Source organism: Chamaea fasciata, unplaced genomic scaffold (assembly GCF_029207755.1).
Source record: "Chamaea fasciata isolate MVZ Bird 193981 ecotype frontalis unplaced genomic scaffold, bChaFas1.0.hap1 SCAF_7, whole genome shotgun sequence".
NCBI lineage: Eukaryota > Metazoa > Chordata > Aves > Passeriformes > Sylviidae > Chamaea > Chamaea fasciata.
Window position 1 is genome coordinate 54,914,374 of NW_027094092.1, and position 26,262 is coordinate 54,940,635.

Sequence of the window (26,262 nt, forward strand, 5' to 3'; positions counted from 1 at the left end):
TGGAAGGCAGGCCAAGTCACTGGAACTGCATCAAGCAGTCGCCTTATTTGTATGAAATTTGCTCTGCCAAATGAATGCTTATTCCAGGGAATACATAGACACCCTCAGATCTCTGAAGGAGGGGAGATGGGGGAACACCTATTTTAAAGAGAAGCATCTTGGGAAAGTGGCAAACACAGCAGGCTGAGACAGTGAGGAGTCAGGGCACGAGCAGCAGACCTGCCACCTCCCAGCAGAGGAGGACGCGTGAGTGACACAAAGCAGTGCAGTCAAAGGGTTGTTTGAGTGCTGCTTAGTCAGCCAAGGGTGTCAGGTGAATTATAGATACTCCTGATTGCACATTGCATGAGTATTTTAAAATTAATTCTATTCTGACCTGGAGGGGCAGATTTTGTGTCATGGGTTGTCTAAGCTGAACTTCCTCAGACCGACTGTGGCTGTGCAAGTGATGAACTGGACCTGCTTCAGGAGCCAGGAAAACAGCCTTGGAGATAAACTGAGGCCCAGCTTAATTTCACTTGGCTGTAAGGACTTAAATAAGTGCCTGAGCACCACTGTATCCTCCAAAGAGAGGCAGTGGGAGACACCTAATCCCCACCTCAGTTTTGCTTTGGGGTTGTCTGTCTCCTTCAAGGTTGCTTTCACCAGAAAGCAACCTTGCCAATGTCCTTGGCATTGTGGGGAATGAATCCAGGATGAGCAGCACCTGAGACCACACAAGGAAGGTTCCTCTCCTCCTCTGGGAGCATGATGTCTCCTCTGGCTCTTGTATACTGCCACTTTTCTACCTATCTTGGCTTTCACTGCATCCCAACCTTGCTCTGTGCTGGAACTCCTTGACACCTGAAATCTCCCTCCCAAAAAAGCAGCCTGGGGACTGCTAACAGTGAGCCTTTGAAACTCTGACATTTCAATATCAGTTTCTCCTTCCTCACCTATCAGAGAGAATAAGAAGCTGCCATATCCTTCTCATGTTTTGCTTCCTCAGACAATGGGATGCTGGTCTGCTTCTTTCCACTGCAGTTGATCCCACCTACCTGGTTCACATAGGAAATAAGTAATTTATATTAGGGATTGAATCATGCTTTGAATGGCCTGTAGGCCTCTCAAGGGCCTTTCTGAGACCAATTGAATCTCAATTCATTGAAAGTTTCTTTCTGAGCAAACGAGAGAATTGAATGGGGCTGTGCTCTGCTACGTGGTGCTGAGGTTGATATGGCAACAAAGGTTCTAAAAATGATGAGACGCAAATTATATTCTCCTGTGTTATAAATAGCTGTGTCAAGTTGTTATGGAAACTGTCAAGTAAACTGGGTTAAGAAGGGCTACTTTTCCTGCTCCCTTTTGCCAAGGCTTTCTGTAACAGTCTGTGCCAGCAGAGTACGAGGAGGAACTACAAAAGCTGGGCAGTGCATTGATCAGAGTTGCTACAAATGAGGTGGGATGGCATCACAACCTCTGTCCTTAGAGGCTGGAACTTCAAATGACATTGCTGTACCTGCTCTGTTCCTCAGGACAGTGAAAATCATGATGTAGTCTCACCAGAATCCCCTCCTGGAGATCAGGGCCTTGATGCTCTGTGAAGACACAATTGTGTGGGCAGCTTTTTTTCCCTGAAGTCTCAGAGAAAACACTCAGGTGGGTGAATGCCAGATGGAACTGCAGTCACAGCTGTGCATACAGTAAAACACTTTTGGGGCAGGCAGGTGGAAGAAGCTTCCACCAAGATTAAAAGTGCAGTTCAATGGGTTTTGAAACCAATGTACCAGCTGTGAACTGGAGGGGGCATCATGTATCCTTTGATGGGAATATAAAAAAGGTGACAATCAAAGCAAAAATGTTGAATTGCACTTTGGGCACCAACCTTTTGTCTTAAAGGTATTCCAGCAGTAGACAGACCCAAAACATCCAAATCCTCTCTGAAGGATCCTTCTATTCTTCAGCTGAAAGGTTGCTTTGACATCTTGTTTTCAGCCCCAGTCCCTTTTGTGAGCTGCACAGAGGCATCACTTAGGTTAACCTCCCCTTGTGAGATGCCCACTGTGTTGCATTGTCAGAGGGGTGATTTTGAGATAATACACTTGTTCTTGACTCATTTTATGTCCTGAGGAATTTTCCAGTAATGAAGCACAATTTGATGTCTTCGAAAGATACCAGGCAGGTAAATAAACCACTCATCTATTAGTGCTGTCCTGTTATTGTCACTGCATCTGTCCAAAGCCATAATTCAAGCAGTACAACTGCTTATGGTATGCACAGCCTTCTTATCTTCATTTCCACAGATACAGTTATCTGGCACCTATCCCTCTCAACACAATCAAGATTAGACTTAGAGGGAATGAGGTTGTTGAAAGGTCTGCCTTTCATATTTCCAAAGACATGATAGCAAAGAGAATTTTGAAAGGGTATTCCTGAGCTGATGTACAGTGGGCATTCAATCCCTATAAAAAGCTCTCTGTCATACATTCAATACACCTTTCCAGGGCTTAGCAGTCAGCATGTGGAGTTATGCCACAAGGGGTTAGTGGAATGTACTTTGTTCCTGTGTATAAATAGCTGGCTTTTAATAAAGAGCGTTCAGAAGTATGCAGAAGCGGACAGGATGTTAAGGCTGAAAAATCATTTTCCTCTGGAGCTGTGCAAAAAAAAAAAAAAAATTCACACATACAGAGGAAAAAGTAAAACACAGTGAATTGGCTTGATGCCAGCATTACAAAAAAAGGGTGAAAAAAAAGGACAAAAAACCTTCACCTTTGTCTCTGGGAGCAACTTTTTGTTTTATCCCTTCAGTGAAGAAAAATTGCCGTTTTCTTGGCAAAAGAGTAGAATGTGTGCACAATGGGGCAAGGCTGTGTGACACAGGGGTCAAACGGTAAAAACTGTGCCCTGCAAATAATTTTTGAAAGGTAAATAACCACGCTCATTCTGGGATGGAGCTCCCGTGCACAAGAACCTGATGGAGCTCCTGGCCAGGAGCAAGATTTATTGCTACTGTCACACTGAGGAGAAACCTCAGTTGGGGACAAGGAGGAATCTGTGGTTGAGTTGAGGGGTGTAAACACAGTGGTCAGTCCTTCTGCACCCCAGATGTCCATCTCTCTTGACCATTTCATTTATAAGGACCTCAGATGATGGACTGTGGACTGTTCCTCTGTCTGGGCATGTTTGTGGTAGTGATCTCTGACTCCTACAGAGTATAAAAATATGAATAAGTAATGAGGAGTGATAAGGAGCAGATGCAATGGAGATGGGCAGCAGTAAAAGGACTCAAGACAGATTGATAATGCAAATATTCCTCCTGAGTGCAGATGTTTCAGAAGGAAAGAGGAGAGGATCAAACAGGAGAAAGGTCAAAGTACCTGATAATAGGAACTACCTGAGAGATTATGTCCCAAAGATGGAAACTTAGAAACTCTGTCTACCAAAGTTTGAAGTTTCTATTCCTGAACTCTTCCTGACTTATTCCTATGAAAATGGGGAAGACTGTTAGAACTGGTGCCATACCTCCAAATGAGGACAACTGAATACAAAGCAGAGGCAGAGCTACAGAACTGAACCGAGCATTCACATTTCCTGTAGTTTTCTCAGGTTGTTTTAAGGGAGACTGCAGTGAAAGAGGAACTTGGTGACAATTTCTCAGAAGTCATACAACTCTTGAGTAGTCCCTGGGAAAAGAAACAAGCAAAACATCCCCTGCATCTCAGGGCACCGTGCAGTGATTTTCCAGTCCTTTCAAATTGCTTCACAATGTGTAGGCTGATTGGGATTGCTGCAGTGATTGGAAGCTCTTACATTTTAATGCCAAGTTTCAGAAAGATCTTTCTCGATGTCTACTCCACCTTTGTTTCCTCTTTTCTTTGTGGTTTCGGTCTACCCAGACTCAAAACCTACCAGAAGTCAAAGAAAATGGATGGGCTGATTCACTAGACTTTGCACTTGAACAGCTTCAGACATTTTTCATTCATTCCAATTCTCCTTGAAGGCATTCATAATATTTTTGCTTTTTTTTTTTTTTTTTGTTTTGTTTTGTTTTGTTTTGTTTTGTTTTGTTTTTTCCCCCACACAGCCCTACATGTACATACATTGCGCTATCAGATAGGGTAATAATAAGCATTAAAGGGGTGTGCTTGTTCACATCTTCTAAGTGATGTCAGACAAAAAATGTAGCCTTCAGCTCAGCTCTCTGTAGTTTTGCAGCCACTCAGAGACTGCTCATGGCAGCATCCCTCCTGCTCCCTGAGCTCTATCCATTTCTTAATTTCATGTTCTTCCTTGCACCACTGTTTCTCCCTGAGATCAGGATGCATGTCCTACTTTCCTACTGCTTTTATTCCCACTCAGCCCATCTCATTTAGCTTTTTTTTTTTTTCTTTTAGAACCCAATCTGTTATTGACTATGTTCTTGAGCACCTGGTCATCCCTGGAAATACGATCTACTTCCCATACACCTAGGGAAAGTTGACCCTAAAGAATAAACCCATGGTCCTTGCTGTTTTCTTGCCTGCTGGGAGCTAAAAATTCCTTGCTGAGTCCTCCCAGGAGATACAGCACCTTTCAAAAATATTGTTCCCTTTTTTCTTTTTTTCCCAGCAGTGGAAATGCCTTACATACTTTGCAGATGTGTAAGGCTGTTACGTAAAGCATCACAAGAAGGCAAGGGCCCTTGCAAATAATAAAACTGCAGGCTAGTTGAAACCAGCCCCCTTATTTCATTTTTCTTAACGAAATGTAAATCTACACCCACACAAACTATGCGTGCTCGGAGCAAAACAGTATTCCACATTCTGCGGCCGGGAGGGAGCCTGGTGGAGGGGCAGCTGCCTCACCACTCCCCTCCTGCCCTGGGCTCCTGCTCCATTTCCACACCAGGTCTGACCAGCCTGGGCATTGGGGCGGCTGCTGCCAGGGGCACTGAGGCCAGGAAGTGGCTTGCCCATCCATGACCCATCAGACACCTTGCCTGAGGATCTTCCCTCCCCTGTGGGCTCAGCACATGTGGACTGGAAAGTTCTCAGCCTGTTTTCCTCCAAGAAGTCTTTCATGTGTCCAGGCAAACTTCCCAGGCAAACATGGGCACAAGCACAAAAACAGGAGAGTGGTGCCTGTCCAGCCAGTGTTCATCCTGGACATTTTCCATCTGAGCAGCTTGGGTCTTGTGCCCTCTTCCCTCCTACTTGGCACTAGAGCTATCCCATTTTTTCACACTAGCTGTCTTTTCCACCATGCATAGGTCTGGTTAAAATATAAAATAAAAATAATAACCCCACCTTCCACCACTCCCTCCAGAAAAGTGAAGGTATGGCAATCTTGGAGCAACACTTTAGTGGGCATCTCAAAATGACTGCCACAAAATCACTGCCAAAGAAATGACAGGGCAACCTGCAGGATGAGACATTTCTCAATATGATATCCAGGAAACTGTTTAACGTGACTAGCTTCAATCAAATTAATTGTCTATTATTCAATTAAAAATAAGGAAGTAAAGAGACAAAACCTTATTTAATTTCTTTCTGTCATCAGCCAATGTAATCTTCAGTTTAATGAACCTGATGGGTTGTCTTCACATGAATAAAGAATTTTTCCTCAGGCCACATGCTCCAGTCGTCACTGGGGGCTGGGAAATCTCAGTTCCATTAACAAAGGAGAAGTCCAAAGGTGCTGCTCTGCAGATGGGATAGGACAATTCCCCATTGCTATTAAAGTGCTTTAACTGGAAAAGGTGCAGTTGGGCTTGCAGAGGGACAACATATCCCATTTTCTGAGAAAAATTACTTCCTTTTCTCACATATATTTGGTGACAATCCATTTCCTCTCCTCTTCCCAGAGGTTTTATATGCAGTTGTTTCATAATTTTCTGTCAGATCCGAGGAACTGCACAACAGACACAGACAGAAGCTCAAGAAGAAATTCTTCCACTGAGCAAGGATATGTTGGCTCCAGCCTGATATCCAGAAAAACTGCACAGGATCAGTGAGCTTCACCCTCTGCAGGGAACCTGGAAGAGGAACACAGGCTGCATACAAGCTGCCCCTCTGTTTCTCCCACCTCTGGACAACAACTCAGAGCCAGGGTTAGTTTCCCTGGAATTATACTCCTTGAAGCAGTATTAGGAAGCCTCACCTGTATGGTTTTGCCCCATGTAATCCCCAATTAAGTCCCTTTCTCTAACAGAATTAAAGAACATAATTTAAACTGCACCTCTGTGTTTCCTACACCTACACACGATGTTTATGGTCCAGCTGGAGAAGATGAAGTGCAACAAATGGTCAGTTAAATTAGACTGGAAAAGGGATAGCCAGTGGGAACAGAGAAAATAAGGAAGAACTCTGTTGGACATGATACACCAGGGTATCCCAGCTAATTCAGATGCTGATGGAGCTGGTGATGGCTGTTCCAGTCTCTGTGCCCTACAGCAGCACAGAAATAGGTGGCCAGACCTGTTCCAAGGGTCACCCCTCCCTTTTGGCCTCAGTTCTGAGTCTAATGTCCACTGCTGTTCAGTGAGTGAGCACATTTCATCAACCCTCATGCCATTTCCCCGTGCTTGTCACCCACCCCAGCCATGTGGGCCCCCTCTTGCAGCAGACACTCCAGCTTATGGAGACTCTGGGGCCAAAGAAGTGATCCTAAATCCTTCACGATGCTGAAGTAAAGCTGCAGCACTGCAGACCCTCTGGTGCGACAGTCCCAACCCCCGAGGGGATCCCTGCTCTTCTCTACCTGCATTAGCCTTATATAATGTTTCAGCTGCAGCTAGTGTGGCACTGGGACCTTTGTGTCACTGTGAGGCTTTTGTGCACCAGCCAAAGTGCAATGCTAAACCAGTCAGGGTAATGAGTGCCTGATAATTATTCCACTTATTCCAAAAGGGAGGTTGGATACTGTTGCCTGAGCCATTGGAAGGGTCTGTTTGTGGCTGGGCTAAGTCAGAGGCCAGGTGGGCTCCTCCTGGGGCAGGTCTGGGTCACACTGGGCTCTCCATGCAGAAGCCCCACTTGCCAGCCAGGAGCTTTTTACTGGTGGACAGTGGGAGCCATCACTGAGGTACTTGTGCCTCCTACACCTTCACCGTCCACCGCTCCAACCCAGCCCTGTGCAAGCGTTGAGATCCAGCGTTCTTGGTGGGATATTGCAGAAAGGGAATGCCGAAGCTGTGGTGATTCAGAGATGCCCTTTTCCCAGGAGAGATGCTCTGGTGGAATTTGAAAACTTCTTTCCCTTGTCAGAAATCTTCTCTGCCATTGTGGCTGCCAGAAGGGTGGTCCCAGAGCCTGAGAAATGCTTCCACTTGGGCCCTCAGGTTGAGCCTGGCCTGACACAGGTCTGTAGAAGACATCAGGCTTTTCTTATCCCTGGCCAAAAATAAAACAGAAATGAAGTAGAACAAAAAAATTGGAGGTGTGGAGGGGTTACTTGTCAGTCCAGGCTCCAAGTGCAGGGAGAGAGGTCAGAGGATTCCCTGTGAAGCACTCTGAAACTGTGGGAGCAGATGATAAAAATTCCTTTAGGTCAGCATCTGGCACTGCAGGGCTGCCCGGCTAGCACTCTGGAGTCTGGAGCGGTGTGCAAATAAAGATAAAGTGACATGACATCCTGTTCGAAAGCTCACTAATTGGCCATGGAGCAATCAGGATGAAGTACTGTGAGTGGGTTTTGGTGCTGGAAATGCCATCAATGAAGGTGGCTGTTGCTGCAGGGAGGAGCATCTCCCCATGCTCAGGGTGTAGCATTTGTTGCTGGAGTAGATGAGTCCTGACTTCACCTTGACCTTCCTGAGTGTCTGTTTTGTGGCTGAAGGGAGGCTCGGGCATGGCTTGGGGTCGCCTGCAGGAGTTGAAGGGACACTTTTGAGTGCAGAACAGCCCTAGTTTAAGAGATTCCTACCACCCAGGGACAGACCTTTGTACCTGCAACCTTACGTTCTTATGGATGGAGGTGCTAGTGGCTGGACTCCTTTGCATGTCTGCTGATGTGCACAGCATCTCTTTTCTAAAGCAGTAGGATCCTGATTCAGGAACCAGGCTACATTTCATGGCAATAAGTGTTTAGTCATAAGCTCAGCTGCCTTAGTCTATTCTGACAGCTACTCAGGTGTAACTGGCCTGTTCCTCTGTGTGGCAGTCAACAGAAACTCTGGTTTTAAGTCACACATCTGAGAAACCATTTCCCCAGCTTTTTAGCAGAAAGGGAAGGCTGGTTAAAGCTATCCACTAAGAACCATTGCTCCAAAGGCTTTGCATCCTGGACAACTCTAGTAATTGTTGCTCCAACAGCAGCCCCTGGCCAAGCCTGACCCCAGACTGAGGCACCCTGAGCAGCAGAGCAAGATTTGCACATCATTCCTACTTTTTGCCAGTTTGGTGTGACAGTGACTGCCTCCTCTAGCAGTCACCTGACTATGGCAATTTTATTCTAAAGCATGTGACTTCTCTGAGTTATCTCCTCTGAATTAAGACACACACTGCAAAATTTAACTTTTTTTCTGCACAGCCTAGAAAAGCATATTTTTGACAGAGTATGACTTGACACCTTTCTGGAAAGCATGACTACTTGTCTCTTAGTTTGCCCAATGGGAAATGTAAATTACCAGTAAGCTAGCATGACATATCAAATTCAGCTCCCTGAGTAGAGCATATTAAAATGCCATTTTTACATCCCAAATTATATTTCATTATGCAGTTACAATTTTGACAGTAGCAGTGTGCAGAATGCATTTCATATGCTAACTAAAACAGACTTTTTTGCTAATTTGCTGAAAAAATATTATGGTATATCTAGGGCATAATGTTTCTGGAGTGAAAAGAACAGCAGCATCAGGGATATAGTCTGTGATCTTTGTTTTGGGTGCTGATTGTAGTTGTACACTCCGTTCAACAGGAAGTGACAGACATTTCACCCACTATTGCGAAAGAACCATCCTCCATTATATTTTTGTCTAATTTTAGTAATTTACATGCATTTGGATTTTATGATCTCTGTCGGCCCCTTCAACTAAACTCTTCCACAAAAACAATTTGCTGATTCGATGGGTTATTGTCATAGAAGATAACACATTTTTCTAGATGGCTTTTAAAATCCTTTCTTTCTAGAAAGAACCTAGGGCTACAAACTTTATCTGAAACCTGTAGAGGTGGATGTGGGGTTCAGCCCAGGGCAGAGCAGAGACCATTTCTCTTAATACACATTGGCAAGTAGGAGAGATTTTGCTGACTTTATTTTCTTGAGCTGCTCTCATGTTGTATACTCACTCAGGGTGAGAGGGAAGAGTATAAAGTGTCATCACACCTCTCGTTATGGGCAGCAACAGGACACGCCGTGACAGCAGGGAAGTGTCATCTATTTGCCACCTACTTCATGACATTGCTTTTCGTGTGCCAGTCAGCTCAGCTGGAACTGGGGATAACCTGCATCCAGGCCCAGCAACTGCTGCTTCCTGACATCATCAGGAGCCAAATTAGGAGCCAGGTTGTGCTTCAGCTGCCTCACAGACTTTTGCTTTTAATACTGCTGCTTAAGACCCTGCTGTTACATCCTAAATGGGTTCCCTGTATCCCCATCCCTAGGCATTCCTCCATAGTTTGGCCCGGAGACATCCCAGCAGGAGCTCCTCTGCCTGGCTTGGGTGCTCATTGAGCACTTCATCCCTCCTGCTGTTACCTCTGCCAGCTCCTCCCCGGCTCCTGGCTTTTAGGCAGCCCTCAGACGCTGAGCAGAGCGGCAGAACAGATCAAAGATCTGTTTAGAAAGTGGTGTTTCATTAATTCGCGACCACTGGGGATGGTGTGTGGTGTGCAGGGGCACCAGGCACATGACAAGAGGCTCCGGGGACTCTGTGCCCAGTGGCTCCCTCCTCCCGGGCACCAGTGCAGCACCTCTTGGCAGCCCTGTGTTCTCTTTGGCTCGTGTCCGGCCAGCAAAGCGCGATAAGAGATAATTAGTGATTAAATTGCAACCTTTAATCTCGGTAAATGACAGTTACTTCCTCCTAAGGCTGCCTAGGTTGACGGCGAGCGCTCAGGACAAGCCGAACAAATCTGTTAGCTTTGATCCTGAACAAAAACCCGGAAGAAGCTTCCCACTCCTAAGGCAAGGCAGGATGGCAGGCTCCCTCGGCTTTGGCTCTGCAGCCTCTGGGAGCCTCCAGCGAGAAGTTTTTACTGGGAATGGGTGCATCCATCCCACCACCTCCCTGTCCGGGGCCGCACAGCAGCAGAGGGCAGTAGCTCAACGCGGTGATGCTCCCTCCGCTGCAGACGGCTTCCCTTCGCCTCACGGCATCTTTTCCGACGGGTTTCTGCAGCCTCCAGGTTGCTGCGTATGCTATTACCATCAATCACGCCTTTTTAAATAAAGCTGGGAGCCCTCTGCAGGGAAGGAGGAGGGCTTGCCTGCACCCCCAGCCTCTTGCAAGGCACCCACGGGCAGCTCCGAGCGCCTGCAGCTGAGTCACTGCCTGCCTGGGTGCCTCCCCAGCAGCCCGGGAGCTGGGGGTGGCACAGGGGAATTAAGGCTCTGTGTGGGATGTGTAGGTGGAGCAAGCACCCTGGGAGCCGAGACTGAAGAACCGGGCTGGCTGTTGTTTCTCATTAGGGTCTCCTCTGCAATGGGTTTGGTCCCTCAGGAGAGGCCAGCAGTCTCTCTGCGTGGTGCAAGTAAGGCTTTCAGCAATACCTGCGAGTGCTTGGTCAGTGCAGCCTGATGCAGAGTCCTCGATGTCAGTCTTTGGGAATAAAACCAATTTCTGTCATGCTGAAGGGTGGTTTCTGGTCTAGTACTGAGCACCCAGGCCGTGCCTCGGCTGCATAAAAAACCTCCCTATTTGCAGTTTTCTTACCTTGTGGGTATGACAGAGTGACCCTGAAGCCAAAGACACACGGGACACAGAAAACAGGCAGAGGCACAAAGATGTTATTCCCTCTAACAGTCTCAAAAGCCACTCCAGAAGCTCCAGAAACCCCAGCAAAGAGAAGGGAAATAAATCATGGAAACCTGTGATGAACCCCACCCTGAAAATACCAGCGCACACACTGCCGGGGCAGAGAGCAATAAACCCAGCACACAAGCAGCAACATGGCAGGAGGGTGCTCAGAGCCACATTTTACACAATCCAGCGCAGGTATGCGAGTTATTGCCTGGTGCCCTCCTGCCTCGCCGGGACGCGGCCCGAGAGCTGCACGAACACGCTCGGGGAGCTGCAGGTTATATCTTTACCTGCTTTGGCAAGCTCGGCCGAGCCATTAGCGGAGTGAAAGCTGCGCCTCACCGCAGGTTCCGGGCGGCGCAGCTGGCCCGGCAGCGCTCTCCGCGTGTGCCGGCGCGTTTCCCAGCGCGGGCTGCCTTCCCAAGGCAGCCGAAGCTCACTCACCCCTTCCCTCCTTGGCTCCGGCTGCGGGAGGGAGCAGGCAGGCTGCTGCCTTGCACAAGGGAGAGTCGTGAAGGGGCACAGAGCAAATCTGCAGCAGCACAGTGTTTGCCATGCCTCTGCTGTGTCTGGGTGCTCTCCAGAGCCAAGCAGACCCCAAGAAGGGCTGGCACTTGTTAACCCTATCATTTCATAGAATCATAGAGTCATTGAAGGGTGAAAAACACCCCTGAGATCGTTGAGTCCAACCATTAACCCAGCTCTGCCAAGCCCACCGATAAACCGTATCCCTAAGCACCACATCTAGACATTTTTTGAACACTTCCAAGGATGATTGTTTCCTGCAGGGTTGGAGAAATGAGGGGCCGTGCTTGCTGCAGCCTCCCAGGAGTCTGGCTTTTCTGTGTCTGCAAATGTCTTACTGTGTGCCCCGAGACTGGTCTGCACACTGGGCCTTTAACCTTGCACCAGGCCTGGCTCTTCCCTGCCTGCTGCCATCCAGGGAGCAAACACAACAGGATGGAGAGGTCCATCACATGGGAGTGCTTCCTTCTCACTGCTGCAAGGGAACACCTGGCATCAGCTCCATCCTAGGGACAGAGCACCTTGCTCTGCAATCCCCGCCCCAGGCAGGTCCATACACTTTGCACCCAGACTTTTCAGCTGCAGTCACTCTGCACCACATGCAGACACGTAAAGGGAGTCACCCAGATTAGGGTTTCATACAGAACCTTCAGAGTGCACAGTCTGGATCAGATTTTTAAGGCTATTAGCACATTATAAATCAGTACATTCCCCATCTACTTTCTTTTCTTCTGTGGAAAAAGAGGATCCACACAGCACCTTGAGGTTCCAGACACAGTTTAATTATATCTGGATTAGTTAAAGGACTTTTTTTTTGCAGTGTCTGAACCAACAGAAGTAAATGGGTTCCTGTCAGCCTCATTATTTCAAGGAGTTTTTTGTCCACTAGTTGGGCCCTGGCATGAACAATACTCAGCTCTGGACACCCAGCCCTGAACTCAATGAAATCAGTAAAAAGACTTAGGACGATCCCAGGGAACATTTTCCTCATTTACAGGGGGATGTCACAGTTCTATCCTGTGCAGAGAGCCACCAAGGTGAAGCAAGGTGACTAAGATCATGCAGCAGCTGAGTGGCAGAGGCTCCAGTTCCTTTGTACCACACTGAAAAATGTCCCCAGACAGGGGGAATGATGCCACAGGAGTATTACAGAGCCTCACATGGTTGAAGGAGAGACAGAAGACTTGTGCAGACAGGAATGAAGAATCAAAGCAAGACCTAAGAATGAGGCAGGAAGAGTTCACTTGCTGGATGGTTCAGAAACTCTTTAGGCTGAGGTTTGGCACTTGATCTCTGCTCTGAGGGTTGGAGACCTGAGCCTCCACAAGGTGGTCTTATGGTGATGACTTCAAGGACAGTCTTGGAAGAGAAAAGCAGCAGCCCCAGTTGCCATCAGTCCTTACCGGAGCTGGAGAAGGCACTGATCATGAAGATTTGAAGAGGAGGATTTACAATTAACTGGCTGTTAATAATCCCCAGGCACTACCTGTTGCTTGCTCTGTAGATGGCAGCACAAGGAAACCAACCAGCTTCATGAACTGTGCAAGGCAAGTACTGAGGTCTGTCATTAACAGGGTCAGTGGAGGGAGTTATTTCACCTGAGACTTGAACCACTTTCAATTTTTAACAGCGATGGGTTAAGAAAACAAGAAAGAAGCCATGGCTACAAACAAGTAGTAAAAGTAACTTGTAAAGAAAGAGAGGTCTCATGTCGTGTGGAGATAGCCTTCAGCTCATAAAAGCCTCTGATGGTTACCACATAACTGCTGCTCAAGGGAAGAAAGCCACCTGATTAAGCTTATTAAGAGTCTGTGTTCTTTTGGGCACAATCCTGACCTTTATTCTGTGTTTAAATAGCAAATAGGGACTCATTTTCGCAATGCCCAAATGTTTTTGCAAAAGGTGCTGGTATGGCAAAATTTTTCGAAGCACAACATGTTCTGAAGTTGCTTGGAATTTCCATTTGAAAAATGTGGGTAGCTAATAGTTCTCAATCACCTCCTTTGTGTATCTGCCCTGAAATAATTTTGTTGCATTTTGATAAAGCTTGGCTTTGCAATTTAAATCCATAAATATGCCCTCCTGTAGAAAGGCAGGGCTTTTGTTTTTCCTTCCATGGGGCACACTAGAAAGGGAGCCTGGAGGGACCTTCATCTCATGAACTCCCAGGGCTGCTATTTCTGAGCACCGATTTCCTACTTGGGATGTAGATCTTGACCTCTGTGCCCCTGGCCGACTGGTTTGCATAAACAAAGAGCATCGCAAAGAAGTCAAAGCCGGATGTACCTACAGCAAATAAATCTCTTCCTCTCTGACAAACAGAGGATGAATTGACCTCTTGCACGTCATGTCTGGTTGTCTGACCAAAACTGTCAGTCACAACTTTCTCTCTGGAAGCCTTCGATGGGACAAGGGATAAAAGGGACATAAAAGCGACATCAGTAAGACTGAAACAATGAATGACAGGATTTCCTCTACCATCCCCATTCCTTGATTCCTACAAGTTTTCCAATCATGGCTGCCCAAATCCCAGACAGTGTCTGTGTGCATTTGACTCACACAGGGTGAACTAATAAACCATCGCCTGTCACTCCTGTCCCACCCCCATTTTTGCATTCATTTTCTGGAAACGGTCCAGTGAACAAGTTCATCAGCCTGAACATTTGGGCTGAAGTGAATTTTAAAGCAAACATCTGGGATCTCTGCAGACAGGAAATCCACCGCACTTCTGGGCTGGAACATTTGTAGCTGAAAAGTGGGTGCTTTCAGCTCTACAGACGAGAGATCCCTGGGAGACACCCTGCAATCCACACATCCAATCAAGCCCTCCCAGTTCTCCTCAAATTTCAGGTGGCGAATCCTAGAAGCGCAACGCTGGGAGTCATACCACGAATTACAGCAGGAATTATTATATCGTGAGTCATGGGAAATTAATTTGTGAGTGCTGGACATTGCTCCTGGGTATTTTGGCCATGCCCAGACCAGGGGGGACACGAACTCCAAGGCAGAGCTCATCTCCTCTCCAGCCTTGCAGAGGGAGTTCTTCCCTGGTAAACTGGGGAAACAGGATGGGGAATCATGTATGGCCAGCATGCCCTGGTACAGATTTGGGGCTCAGGAGAAGAATATTTATCAGTCCCATGCCGGCTTTCTGAGCAGTGATGTGGCTGCATGATTTAGGGTGAGTTTTTTGCTCAGTTTCACTAACAATGTGACATGCAGTAAAATGTCGCAGACAATTCCATCCCAGTGAGATTTTTCTGCAGTAACACAGAGCCTTGTTTTCTGGCATATACCATCTGGTCCTCTTGGACCTGCATGTGTTTATGCCAGCAAAGGCTCTGACCCAGTAATCTCTGTAAGATGTGGGTATATATATATCTATATCTATACAGACACACACATGTACATATATATAATATCCAGTTTGCAGGGTCAATATACAGGGCAGCCTGTAATGAGAAACACCCTCACATGGGTCATGAAACTGTAGTGTGAGTTCTTGGAGTACCAGTGCTGCCCCTTGGATGCTAACTGAGGCTTTGGAACCTTTTCCCAGCCTTTCAGTTATGTGTGAAATGCGAAAATGCAGGGTAACCTCCTCCCCATGGACTGAGGACTAACCAAGCCCTTTAAAGCCTCCTTCCAGACCTCCTGGGAATGGGGAAACCGAGGCAGCAGCTGCTGCAGGGGAGACTGTGGACATGTGGTGTCTCCAGGACCCTTCCCCATCCTGTTCAAACTGAGTTGGTCCAAAAGAAGCAGCAATGTTGGGACAGTGGGGCCAGGCTCCTGGATGGCTGCTGAGTTCAGTTCTCATCTGGGCTGATCTACAGTGCTGGTGTAAATCCAGACTAATTTGGCCACCGTCCTTTCTTGTGGGAATGATGCCTGGAATGCACATCTGTACAATTTTTGTCCTGTTTAAAGGCAGATTCCAAGCTTGTGAGGAAACAGCATATTGGGCAAGAAGACTCTGTACCATCGACCAAAGCACAGAGAGGATCAGTATTCCTGCTGGGACAGGCTGAGCTGTCTCCATTTACCAGTCCATCCTGGAAACAGGGGCTATTTTCTCAGACTCCAGAGGGAAAACTGAGAACTCCATCCAGAGCTCTGAAGTTCACATCTGAAAAGCCCCGAACCTACCTCTAGAAAGGATGTGCCTTTCTGGGAAAGAAACCCGAAAACTGGTGGTCCCAGTTGCTTTATATCTCAAAGGAATGTGGCCCATACATTTATTTTCATTTTCCTAAATGCTTCAATGGTTTTCCTTTGGAAACACAACATGTAAAGCCAACCAAAACTGAAATCCCTGCAGTGCCCATCATGTTTCTGCAGCAATTTTGGAAAGGAGAAGGGTGCAGGTTGCTGTTGAGCTTGTCACAGACCATTCCTTCATTTTGGGTTAGGATGCCTGAGCCCTGGATGGGGGTAACAGGGAACACACCTGGCTCTTGGGTATAGGTGGCCCAGAGGCTGCACTCCGTTCCCTGGAAGGGACCCAAGTGCATCCTCTGGGCTTTGTGTGCTCTTCCCCACATGCAGCCTGGTCCGAGTCCTGCTCGTCAGCCCCTCACTGAAATGGAGGGGGAAAAGAAGAGAAGGAAAGGAAAAATTTAAAAGAATGATAGAGGCTCCACCCTAGTTCCAGGTCAGGTACATCAGCAACCTTCCATTTCTGTGGATCCTGCATTGAAAAATTCATCCTACTGTCACAGAGGTTTCTAGTGCAACACAGCAACCCACAGGCTGGAGGACAGAAAGTGTCACTGCGCCGCCATTCAGTTGGCTCAGTGCTCCATGAAGACTTTTTCTGGCAGCTGTGAGCACTGGGAAAGGGTTAGGAAGACTTCAGATGGTAGGGAAGTGTCTCACTCATTTGTTTGTTGGTTTAGATGTTGTTTTAAGAGCAGTGCAGCCCCTTGTTCTGCTGCCCCAGCGGCCAAATCCCAGTGCTGGCCTGAGGTCTACTCTGCCAGAAAGGCTTGGAGTGCACCCTCAGGCATCCTCTATTTATCTCCACAACACGGCTGTGGGAAGGGAAGTGCTTTTAGCCCTGAAAAAAAAAAATAAATTAACATGGAGTGACTGACAGGCAGATGAAAGCTCAGAACCCCAAAAGGATGCAGATAAGAATCAAAGGAAAGTGAGGAACAGGGCTGCGTGATTTTCCCAGGGGTGGTACAGGTAAGACAGAATTCCTGACAGCTGGGTGGTTCCTGGTAGATTTGCCAGTCCTCAGGCTACCCTCTGTCCATACCCTGAAGCTCTGGGAAAAGAGCCCTGAGAAGAGCAGGGGGCTGGCAGGCAGGAGAGGCCAGGCCTTCTCCTGTGTATCTTAGGATGCAGCTCAGCCAGTATCACACCACGCTGGGCTAGAAATCACATTCACTTCAGTTCCCAAGATAAAGCAGCATATAATATCTCAGTAATTTTCCATCCATCCATTCAGTCTCATACACTCAGCATTTGCTATCATCAACTTTATTGTCTCTTCCAATGCAAACAGCCCTGCAGCACAGCATTTATCTTCCCCTCCTTATCTCCAGGCTTCCAGGCTAGGGGAGCCCTCTGGAAAAAGTGAGATTTTTCTCAAAGAGAAACATGATTGCAGGCAGTTGACTTCAGATAGGCTCTACTACTTCTCACTTTTGTAGTGGGGAGGCAACCCCATTAGGAGTCCATGTATTTTAGTGGAATATTTCAACGGCTGGGAAAAACCCCATCCTGGTACAGAAAGTGAGGGAGTTTCAGATTGCTCCAGCCAGCAGAAACCAGGGAAGCTGTGTGGCCTGATGAAATGGGGGCATTGCCTGGTATTTATTTGGAGCAGGGCTTTTTGTCAGGAATTTTCCCCAGTCCCCTCCTCATGGTGTTGCATTCACCAGCAACCGGGACGCAGGAGAGGCATCTCACATTTTTTCCTGATAAAAGTAGACTCCAGGTCACATGAAGCCACGAAACATTTTGGGAGGATGCAGGCAAACAGAGCAGATTCTCCTCCGGACCATTCCCTGAGGGCTCAGGGAAGGATGCAGGCACTGCCGTGCTCAGAGCAAGACTCATGGGGTATGAGGATCAGGGTGCAGAGTTTGTACTGCTCTGCAGGCTGGAAACTGTATCCACTTGGTTCAGTTTCTTTAAAAAGTCATTCAAAAATATTTGGTGAAGCTGAAAGAAGCCTTGACTTGAAAGAGCAAGTGTGGATTGAAATCCTAAATGCTTTCAATATTCTAAGTCCACATGTGAAGCATGATTTGAACCGAGATATGTGTTGCCAAACTCAAATGATTGCAGTGACAGTTACATTAACCTCTCTGGCACCAGAGAGATCACATCCCTCTAATACCAGCTCCGAAAAACAAAATACATGCCAGCTGAAAAGCTAACACACAACTGGCGTTATCTCTGTTTTTTCTCCAGACTGTGCCAAGATACTCTTTTCTTATGAAGATTTGATCCAGCTCAATTTAGAAGAAGAAGAAAAAAAAAAAAGTAAAAAAAAAAATCAATTCTCTGAGTCTGAATCCCAGCACTTGGCAAGCTGCACCCTGGTGAGTACTTCTTGAAGCAGGACACGTCTTGTTCTCTGGAAAAGCTTAAAACCCAGCACCTCAGGGTGCATTATAGCAGGAACTTTTTATCACGAGGGAGCAGTTTCCTGAAATCTCACGGTGAAAAGGGTGTGGGAAGGTATGGAGTCTTTTTTCCATTCTGCCCTGGTGAAAACACCTTCTGCAGAAGCAAGATTACTTGCAGGCAGGTTAGACTTATACTGCAGCTCTCTTGCTCTGTGGTCACATAGCATCAAAAACCAAGGCTGAAATCTGGCCTGTTTGGAGGTCAGTGAGACTGAGCCACCTGGGATTCTGTTGTGAGGAGCTCTTTGACCAGCTACTATGTTTGGAAAGTCTAAGATGGAGCAGAGCTTAATGACCAAGTACATCCTCAAGGTCTACAGTGCAGCAGGACCTCTAGGACTGGATCCCATGAAAGCAGAGATGCCATAATACAATGCTGAGGGGTGATATATAAATATGTCATTTCCAGTGACTCACTCTTCCCACAGATTCCTGTCTGTGCCGTGTTGCTATTAGTGTTAGAAGCAATTTGTGGGTGAGACAGTGTTTCACCAAGGACAATATCTGTGATTCAACACTTTCTCCCATCCTACTTGTTTTCAGAGCACGTAAGAGATGCTTAGGTAGGAGACATGTTTCGTAGTTCCTCCACATGCTGGAGGCTGAATTCTCACTTCCCTGACCCAAACCTTTTTGCTTTATCAGTACTGTGGCTCTGCCTGGGAGCTCCAGCTGAAGCTCAGGTGGTGGCTGTGCCAGGTGCTGTACACAAACGTGCCCCTGGCATGACCCTGGCAAGAACAGGCACCAGACTAATGTGTATGTGCAAACTCTTCTTCTCTCTCTGTCACACCCCCCCACACATCACCTTTTTTTGGTGTAAACATCCCCACTGCTTGTTCCCCACAATCCAAAAAGGCCTTACCAAAATTGCCTGACTTTGTGGCTCCAGATGAAGCTGTTGCTCTGAGCAAGTACAGACAGACAGAGCGATTGCCATAGCAACAGAAGTTGTGTGTGAAATCCCTGGGAACCGGTCCTCTTCCTCCTCCTCTTCCCCCACTCATTCAGGTCCCTTTTCAGATTTCTTTCCTCTTTTTGTTCCCAAGGTGCTAGTGCCAATTCATTCCTTGTGCTGAGCACCTAGGGAGATGCTTTGAAAGCAGCCCGGGGGGTTATGAAAGCACGCCGCCACCAATTACCGCAGTGGCAGGACAACTTTGTGGAGCGTCTTATTGGAAAAATGCACCCTGCTGGGTCCTGAGAAAGTTTTAACAAGGAGAATTGAAAGAGGGCAGACAGTGGGAGGGTTGCTGCCTGCATTAAGGACCTCAGGGGCATATGCCAAATTCGTTCCTGATCAGATCTGCGCCCGACTATTTACTTTTTGAGATGCTAAGTCAACAGATGTGCATCAAAACAAATTAAAACCATTTAACATCAAGCTGCTAATGGCTAGAACCACACAAAATAATGGAGGCTATTAACCCCATAATAAGGAGCTCATTAAAATGGGAATTGCCAATTAGGTTACTTAGGAGTTCCATTAGGAGAAATGCAAGCAACAGGAAAACCACTGAGTATTTGCCAGTTGCTGGGTGCAACACACTGGGAAGACTGATGGCCAGGGAGATGTGTCCAGCTGGTGTAGACTGGAAGCAGTGCCAAGGGCTGAAACACAACCAAACTGTCTTGAACTATAACAGGATAAAGTTCAAATGTCTCATGAACTCAACTCAGACCTTGATGAGGTGCATTTAATGCAGGCAGTGCTGGAAATTTCATTGTTGGTGAGGGTTAAGGATACCAGTGCTACCACTCACATTTGTGTTTGTATTGACATTTAACTTCCCTTGGCAAGCAGTGCTTCCTTCAGGTCAAAAGGGGCATTTTTAAACACCCTTTGGACTTTACAATCAGCCCAAAATTTATCAAAAGCTTTTTATGTTGTAATCTCTGACAAGGCAGTTATTAAATAGGAGAGCTATAGGCAGCATGACCTTGCACACAGATATCCCCATCTGCACTGGAGAAGAATTTTACTACTCTAGTCTGTGCTCTGCATTTTACTATTTCTCACAGCTCTGGGTTTTTAACTTATTCTTCCTAGGTACTGGCATTTTTATGTCATCTGGAGGGAGCTGGCAGCCTCTCAGAGCTTGCTTTTCCTTAAATATGTAAAAATATATTTTCCCCGACATACTGAAAATGGCATGCACAGAAGAGACCTTTAAGCTTTATTTTGTTGCTGTATAAAAGTAGCACAATAACGTCCTCATGTTGAAATCCCCATTTCCCAAATGGCATCCGTCTTGCTTTCCCACTCACACTTGAGCAGATTTCAGAAATCACAGAATCACAGAATATGCCGAGTTGGAATGGACCCACAAGGATCACCCAGTCCAACTCTTAGCCCTGCATAGCACCATCCCCAAGAATCACACCATGTGCCTGAGAGTATCACTCACACACTTAACTCTCACAAAACCACATTTGAGCTGAATGTTCCCAAACAGGCTTTTAGACATAATAGGAATGAGACAAACATTTAAAGATCTCTGACCCAAAAAAAACCCTGAAAAAACCCAAAAAACCAACCCTTTAAAAAAAGGAAAATCCTTATTTTCCCTTCTGAAGTCAGAGAAAGCCCCCAAGTGTCAGGTGCTTCACAAGGTGAGAGAAGGAAGAAGGAAGCAGGAAAAGCTGGTGTGATGCCTGAGTGCACAAGGGGGCTTTTGTGGCAGACAGTTTCCTGAGGCACTCTGAAAGCATCCAAAAGGAGCACTTTTTCCACAGGAAAGGATCCAGCACTGGCCCTGGGAGGACACAGCAGTGATAACCCCATTTTGGGGCACACCTGAAGGGGCCTACAGCCCCTATACCTAAGAGACCACACCATCTGGGAATAGGAATTGCTGTCAACCTAAATGATAATCTTCCCACAAGGACTGAACTTCCAGAAGGTACATTTAAACAAGTAAGTTAGCTTCCACTTTGACAACACTAATCTTTATCCTTGCTTTATCTTCACCCCCTCAAAAAAAGGGAAATCTCTGCAGTGCCAAGCTCAGTAGCACGTCAGGATATATCCCACTGTGGGTTTATACTGCACTGCCCAGTGCTGGGGCGAGCTTAGCTGAGAAAATGGATTTTGCTGTGCTGGAATGCCACCCCTTGGAGCTGACACACCTTTGGGAAAGCTTCATTCCAGCCCCTCCTTAGGCCAGCCTGCAGTCTCTGTTGAGAGCCTTGCTCATGACGGTTGATTTCACTCATGGTACCAACAACTGTTCCAAAGACACCAGGGGAAAGTGAACCCAGGATGGGGGAGAACACAGGAGTTAACTGCTCCATCCCACAGCATAATTAGTTCCTGAGAGGGTGTGGAGATGAGACATCACACAAGGGACCACCAGCATGTGGCAGCTCCGGGCAAGTACAAAGCTCTGCCGTATCAGGGCTTCACACAGGCTTGTGAGAACAATGTGTGTGTACTTCTTTTTGTTATAACTAGACTGGCACTTCAAGGGGAAGAATTATGTGAGCATGTCAGTAATAGCTTTATGAAGTCCAAGGTGAGCATTTGAAAGTTATTTAATAGACAAAACTGTGCTTTGAACAGTCAGCAAATCAAGGTCATCTCAGTCAACAAAATCACAAAGAACAGTAACAGTGCTAAATCAGTATGGTGATATGCTTATAGCAAATAATTTAAGCAGCTCCAGAGTTGAAACCAAGAAGATTTTCTTCCTTGCTTTGAGTTTAGCTCTGTTTTCAGAACCATTTAAAATGGTAAATTATGTTCTTTTGTCCCACTGGTCTTATGGAATCTCGGTCCCTCCTGTCATGACTTCATAAGCGATATTTGCCTTAAAGTTTGAGCAGGGACAGGTCCTGTTCTCTTTCATCTCTTCCAAGATGTTAACTTTCGCACATATGCTCACTGAGGACAGAAACTGAGATAAAACAGGTTTTACTAGCATTATTTCAGAAAGCATTGAAAAGATGTTATGTATATTTAAAATTAGAACTGTGCTGTAATCTCAGCTGGTATAGACTGACATATTTCCAATGGCATAATGGATCTAGGCCAAATTACATCAGCTGGCCACAGCATAAGATGTTAAAACCAACTGGAAAACTCATCTGATATTTAAAAGCAAAATATGGCAGCAGCAGAGACTTCAGGAAGATACTTCATTTAGCATATTTTGAAAGCAGTGTATGTCCTACAGGAGTGTGGAAGGAAGTGTATTAACTTGTATCTATGTCCTGTGGGCAGTAATTATAATTTAAATCTTAATAATATTGCTCCACATCTTACTTAACAGTATTTTCCACTGTCTTCTGGGGTAAATGAGTAGAAAGTGAATGGTGTATTGACACATGTGTGTTTAGGAAAAACAAATTTTAAATGAACAAACAGAAATGCTGACCTGGGCAGGACTTGCATTTGCAGTTCGAATTCTACATCTTCCTAAAGAATATGCACAAAATATTGTAAAGAATATGTACAAAATATATACATTGGAGAGAGACTATTTACAAGGGCATGTAGTTACAGGACAAGGGGAATGGACTCAAACTGAAAGAGAATAGGTTTAAATTACATATTATAAAGAAATTCTTCCCTCTGAGGATGCTGAGGCCCTGGCACAGGGTGCCTGGAGAAGCTGTGGATGCCCCATTCCTGGGAGTGTCCAAGGCCAGGCTGGATGGGGCTCTGAGCAAGCTGGTCTGGTGGAAGGTGTCCCTGCCCATGGCAAAAGGATTGAAACTGAATGATTTTTAAGGTCCCTTCCAACCCTGACTGTTGTATGATTCTATGATTCTATGAAAAAGTAGGGACTTAGATATCCACCAAATTTGAAGAAATAAGTATTCAGTGGGCACAGAGGCTGTGCTTGGCAAACAGAATGATCACTGTGAATGGTCCTATCTACCTGAATGTCTTCATCACACCCACATTCAGCAAAGTAACCTCAAGAGGATATCAATATAACCTGGACCACTCTGCTGAGCCAGGATTTGTCTCACCTTTGGTTTACACAGGAGCTCCACCTGCAAGCCTGTCGGTGCTCAAACACAAAAAGGTGCTGTTTGTGGAACAGACACCATGAGAGGATGACACAGACAAACATGGGAAAGGAGCCTGCTTTCTCACTCTCCTTGGCAGCAGGTTGAAGAGCACAGAACACATTTTGTAGTGATTCAGCATTTGACTACCTAAAGAAGAAAATAAATCAGTATTTCCAATGCTGTTTCCCTTAAGTCTTTTTAATCCTTTAAAGAAGATGCAGTGATGAGAGCTCCATTGTAAAGATTGGTGTCATCTGTAAATGAAAAGTACAACTGATTGTTCTTGTAGAATAAAAGCCTGCTGCTTCTACAGGGTTTACAGAGGAGAATTAAACAGTTCCCATGAAAAAATCAGATGGGCCATAATATTAAAGGGTATTTTGTCAATAGAAGTAATGTTCATGTAGATCAACATTGGGGATAAATTTTCAACTTGGCTAAATATCTCATGCTTTATCAATATACTTTGGTCTATGCATTAAACCCCTCAGAGACCTGCTCTCAAACCTAGAGATTTCAGGGTGCTCTGTGTCAGGTCACTTAACAACTTGAGAATAGAAACAGAAAGGGACATTTATCAAACATAAATCAGAAGTGGCATCAATACTGCCAAGAACTCCTGGTTTGCAGGCACTGACACCTCCCTTTCCACCCCACTGATTAAAATAAGCTCATGCAGGCATGGAAAAGAAGCACTAAAACTGAAAGATCAGACTCTCTTATTAGCTGGCAAGAGGGGATGGAGAATTTGCCTCTGAGATGTCTGCAACTCAGCCCCTGCAGAAGGCTGAATAGAAGGGCACAGGAGATACCTAAGCAAGGACTTTAGGCTTTAGTTCTGTATGAACCTGAAATCTGTGTATGATGGGAATGGTTAGTGTGGAAGGATGTGGATCCCTCTTAGGCTGCTCCCTGGTAACTGCATACATTCCAGGGGAGCTGATCACACTGAACCTGGTGCGTGCAGGGACAATTATGTGTGAGCCCCTTTGCACTCTGGCAGAGCCTTTTTTTCGTAACCAGATTGTCCCACTGTGGTAGGTTCTCCAGCAGGAAAGGGTTAATTGCCTGGTTGACAACACTGGTGATTCTTCAGGTTCCGACAACAACCATAGAAGAGCATGTGAAGAATTGCTCTGCAGAGTTGTTTCTTCAGTGATAATGGTGATGAACATAGATTAAACTCCTGAGCTTCAAGCATCTGAAATTGTATGAGATTTCTTCAGGCCTGAATGTGGCCCTGAGCATCCTCCAGGCAACAGGACCTGCTCACAGTCACCACAGCACTGACTCAGGCCCACAGCACACAAATTCTACATTTTTAGCCTTAAATGGCTAAAACCCAGTGAAGTTTAAAGGCAAATCATATGCATTATGTGCAACAAAATGACTGGTTTATACCATTATGTTTTGATTTCCTCAGGAAAAGTAGGACAATTAAAGGCAGGAAGGAAGATCATAAATTTGAAAGGAGGCATGGGGATCACCACTCACCTGAATAGGAAGCTTTAAATAGTCTAGCATTGACTCATCACAATTTGGAAACAGTTGAGCTTACACTTTTACTCTTGCTTACAGAACACAGAATAGATATAACACTTATGAATTAAAATAGACTTATGGTAATCTGTGCCAAAAACAGTTAAAATACCTGTATGAGTTTTAATTATATGTGTTAACTTTTCATGATGTAGATGTACAGTGAATAATAGCTAGTTTTGGGAACCATCATGTGAAATTGAAGAGTTAGTCTTCAGCCTTTCAGGCACAATAAATTCTCCATCACAAGACTTGCTTGCTTGCTTACTAAACCACTCAGCCTCTAACACATTGCCCACACCTAGACAGATAAATCTGGCTCTTTAAACCAGAGAGACAGACACATGTTATATCTAGCTAACTGTGCTCCATAACTGCAGTGTTCTGTAATAGTCTTCCTTTGTATAAAAGAATATGTTGGCACTGATGAAACTAATATAAACATCAATAATGTGTAAGTCCTTAATCAAGATGAGGTACTCCACTGTGAAAGAGGTTGTGCATCTTGATATTAAAATTTCTCTCTCTGTCTCTCCCCATTATTTAATAGATAAAATAGATGAAGTGGGTAGAAAAGTAATATCATCCTTATCTCCTGATAATGAACTGTAATGCATAGGAGGATTGAGTAACTTGGGTTCTGGAAAACTGGGCTAGGACCAGGAACTGACCCTGGACTACTTGACCCATCATCTCAACCAGGAGCCTGCCCTTCCTCTCATTTAGTAACACCAAAATGGAGGGCAATTTGAAGATTAGACAATGAAACATTTCCTTTGAAAAAAATTCCTTTGAAAATTTTAATTTCCTTTAAAATTAATTTTGGGTCCTTGATTACAAGTCTCAAATCCATCAATTGTTCACATATCTGCACATTCACATTGTGATTGTTTCTCTGAAACAATACTTAGGCAAGCACTACATTGCCCACTCAGAGTAGGAGCACTGGAGACTTGGAACTCCCCTTAAAAATGATTTTCAATGGCTTGTTGCACATGTATGACTTTTCCCTGACAACCAGGCTCAAAAAGCAGGTAATTCAGCCAGCATTTGAGCAAGATGAAGCCTTACTGTGTCTTCTGTGCAGCCAACACATGCTGCTGAAACCGGCACAGTAACCACAGACGAGCAGATCCCAAATATTTTGATAGACAGAGGCCCATGAAACATCAAGTCAGAAACTCTGCAGCCCACAGACAGCCATGACTTCAGCTGCTGCCTCAACCTGTATCCAGGCAGCAGCCCACACGAGTCAAGTGGTGGGAGGGAGTTTCTGATCCCCTTCCTGCAGAGCTTCCGCTGGTGCTGCTCCAGTGGCTGTCGCGGGCGCTCGAGTGATGCTGAGTGGCTCTAATGCTCTGTCACCCTCCCAAACATGTGGGTGGATTTCATATCCCTTACATCGTGTGGAAAAGCCTCTCCACTGAGAAGAACTGCCAGGAATTCCTTGGCCTGCTGTGGGCAGCACTGCCAGAGCTTTGAGGTGAAGAGCTGCCACCTGTGGCAGATAAGATCAGATAAGAATGAGGAGTGTCTCTGCTGGGTGCAAATTCAAGGGAGGAGGGCTTGCTGCAGACACATCCTGATGTGGGCTCCCCAAGACCCCTGTTAATA

General features: G+C 45.9%; 1 long non-coding RNA gene across 3 annotated transcripts in view; it reads left to right on the top strand.

Moving 5' to 3' along the window:
• LOC136292772 (uncharacterized) overlaps positions 1-26,262 on the top strand; it is a 67,909-nt gene that overhangs the window by 25,195 nt on the left and 16,452 nt on the right. For 2 of the 3 annotated variants that reach the window (XR_010721957.1, XR_010721958.1), the window contains exons 3-4: positions 17,873-18,003; positions 20,827-21,007. This is a non-coding gene — a long non-coding RNA (uncharacterized lncRNA). The remainder of the gene's footprint in view (positions 1-17,872; positions 18,004-20,826; positions 21,008-26,262) is intronic. The other variant, XR_010721959.1, reaches the window with a different exon arrangement.